Genomic DNA, 3,323 nt, shown 5'->3' with positions numbered 1-3,323 from the left:
TCCGGCCCCTCCCCCGGCCTCCTCGCCCCTCCCACTCCGGCCCCTCCCCCGCCCTCCTCGCCCCTCCCACTCCGGCCCCGCCCCCGCCCTCCTTGCCCCTCCCACTCCGGCCCCTCCCCCGCCCTCCTCGCCCCTCCCACTCCGGCCCCGCCCCTCCCCCTCCCCGGCCCTCCCACTCCGGCCCCGCCCCTCCCCCTCCCCGGCCCTCCCACTCCGGCCCCTCCCCCTCCCTCCTCGCCCCTCCCACTCAGGCCCCTCCCACTCCCTCCTCGCCCCTCCCAATCCGGCCCCTCCCACTCCCTCCTCGCCCCTCCCACTCTGGCCCCTCCCCCTCCCACTCTGGCCCCTCCCTCCTCGCCCCTCCCACTCCGGCCCCTCCCCCGCCCTCCTCGCCCCTCCCACTCCGGCCCCTCCCCCGCCCTCCTCGCCCCTCCCACTCCGGCCCCTCCCCCTCCCTCCTCGCCCCTCCCACTCCGGCCCCTCCCCCGCCCTCCTCGCCCCTCCCACTCCGGCCCCTCCCCCGCCCTCCTCGCCCCTCCCACTCCGGCACCACCCCTCCCCCTCCCCGGCCCTCCCACTCCGGCCCCTCCCCCGCCCTCCTCGCCCCTCCCACTCCGGCCCCTCCCCCTCCCTCCTCGCCCCTCCCACTCTGGCCCCTCCCCCTCCCTCCTCGCCCCTCCCACTCTGGCCCCTCCCCCTCCCTCCTCGCCCCTCCCACTCTGGCCCCTCCCCCTCCCTCCTCGCCCCTCCCACACCGGCCCCTCCCCCGCCCTCCTCGCCCCTCCCACTCCGCCCCCTCCCCCCTCCCCCTCCTCCTCGCCCCTCCCACTCTGGCCCCTCCCCCGCCCTCCTCGCCCCTCCCACTCTGGCCCCTCCCCCGCCCTCCTCGCCCCTCCCACTCCGGCCCCTCCCCCGCCCTCCTCGCCCCTCCCACTCCGGCCCCTCCCCCGCCCTCCCCGGCCCTCCCACTCCGGCCCCTCCCCCGCCCTCCTCGCCCCTCCCACTCCGGCCCCTCCCCCTCCCTCCTCGCCCCTCCCACTCTGGCCCCTCCCCCTCCCTCCTCGCCCCTCCCACTCTGGCCCCTCCCCCTCCCTCCTCGCCCCTCCCACTCTGGCCCCTCCCCCTCCCCCGCCCTCCTCGCCATTCCCACTCCGGCCCCGCCCCTCCCACTCCGGCCCCTCCCCCTCCCTCTTAGCCCCTCCCACTCCCTCCTCGCCCCTCCCACTCTGGCCCCTCCCCCTCCCTCCTCGCCCCTCCCCCTCCTGTCCCCCTCCCCCTCCTGTCCCCCTCCCCCTCCCCCTCCTGTCCCCCTCCCCTCCTACTCCTGTCCCCCTCCCCTCCCCTCCTGTCCCCCTCCCCTCCCCCTCCCCTCCTCCTCCCCTCCCCTCCTCCTCCCCTCCCCTCCTGTCCCCCTCCCCTCCCCTCCCCTCTACTCCTGTCCCCCTCCCCTCCCCCTCCCCTCCTACTCCTGTCCCCCTCCCCTCCCCCTCCCCTCCTACTCCTGTCCCCCTCCCCTCCCCCTCCCCTCCTACTCCTGTCCCCTCCCTCCCCTCCCTCTACTCCTGTCCCTCCCCTCCCCCTCCTGTCCCCCTCCCCTCCTACTCCTGTCCCCCTCCCCTCCCCCTCCTGTCCCCCTCCCCTCCCCCTCCTGTCCCCTCCCCTCCCCCTCCTGTCCCCCTCCCCCTCCTGTCCCCTCCCCTCCTACCCTCCTCCCCTCCCCTCCTGTCCCCCTCCCCTCCCCTCCCCTCCCCTCCCTCCCCCCTCCTCCCCTCCCCTCCGTCCCCCTACCCTCCCCCTCCTCCTACTCCGGTCCCCCTCCCCTCCCCCTCCCCTCCTACTCCTGTCCCCCTCCCCTCCCCCTCCCCTCCTACTCCTGTCCCCCCCCCCTCCCCTCCCCCCCTCCTGCCCCCCTCCCCTCCCCCTCCCCTCCTACTCCTGTCCCCCTCCCCTCCCCCTCCTGTCCCCCTCCCTCCTACTCCTGTCCCCCCCCCTCCCCCTCCTGTCCCCCTCCCCTCCCCTCCGTCCCCCTCCCCTCCCCCTCCTGTCCCCTCCCCCCCTCCCCCTCCTACTCCTGTCCCCCTCCCCTCCCCCTCCGTCCCCCTCCCCTCCCCCTCCTGTCCCCCCCCCCTCCTGTCCCCCTCCTGTCCCTCCCCCTCCTGTCCCCCTCCCCTCCCCCTCCTGTCCCGTCCCCCTCCCCCTCCTGTCCCCCTCCCCCTCCTGTCCCCTCCCCCGCCCCCTCCTGTCCCCCGCCCCCTCCTGTCCCCCCCCCCTCCTGTCCCCCCCCTCCCCCTCCTGTCCCCCCCCTCCCTCCTCCCCTCCCCCTCCTGTCCCCCTCCCCTCCCCCTCCTGTCCCCCTCCCCTCCCCCTCCTGCCCTCCCCTCCCCCTCCTGTCCCCCTCCCCCTCCTCCCCCTCCCCCCTCCCCCTCCCCTCCTACTCCTGTCCCCCTCCCCCTCCCCTCCTGTCCCCCTCCCCTCCCCTCCTGTCCCCCTCCCCTCCCCCTCCCCTCCTCCTCCCCCCTCCTGTCCCCCTCCCCTCCCCCTCCCCTCCCCCTCCCCTCCTACTCCTGTCCCCCTCCCCCTCCCCCTCCTGTCCCCCTCCCCTCCTACTCCTGTCCCCCTCCCCTCCCCTCCTGTCCCCCTCCCCTCCCCCTCCCCTCCTACTCCTGTCCCCCTCCCCCTCCTGTCCCCTCCCCCTCCCCCTCCTGTCCCCCTCCCCCTCCTGTCCCCTCCCCCTCCCCCTCCTGTCCCCCTCCCCCCTCCTGTCCCCTCCCCCTCCCCCTCCTGTCCCCCTCCCCCCCTCCTGTCCCCCTCCCCCTCTCCTGTCCCCTCCCCCTCCCCCTCCTGTCCCCTCCCCCTCCTCCTCCTGTCCCCCTCCCCCTCCCCTCCTGTCCCCTCCCCCTCCCCCTCCTGTCCCCTCCCCCTCCCCTCCTGTCCCCTTCCCCCTCCCCCTCCTGTCCCCCTCCCCCTCCCCCTCCTGTCCCCTCCCCCTCCCCCTCCTGTCCCCCTCCCCCTCCCCCTCCTGTCCCCCTCCCCTCCCCCTCCTGTCCCCCTCCCCCTCCCCCTCCTGTTGCCACTCTTTCCCCCATCCCCTTGCCCGTCCCCCTCTCCCCATCTCTCTCCCTTTTTGACTGCAGTTTCCCTGGGCCGGAACCCTCCTCTATTTGCTATTTGCCCTCCAGTTAATTCCTTTCGAGTCGGCAGTGTCTCTTCTCCTCTGCGACGACCATTCCGAGAGGGGCAGCTCCCCCCCACCGCCCCCCACCGACACCCCCAACACTCGTCTGTCCATCGCTTCCCAGAACATGGAACATGAGGCAGGCAGA

This window comes from Carcharodon carcharias, unplaced genomic scaffold (assembly GCF_017639515.1).
Source record: "Carcharodon carcharias isolate sCarCar2 unplaced genomic scaffold, sCarCar2.pri scaffold_956_ctg1, whole genome shotgun sequence".
NCBI lineage: Eukaryota > Metazoa > Chordata > Chondrichthyes > Lamniformes > Lamnidae > Carcharodon > Carcharodon carcharias.
The sequence above is the reverse complement of the archived record's forward strand: the minus strand, read 5'-3'. Positions refer to the sequence as shown.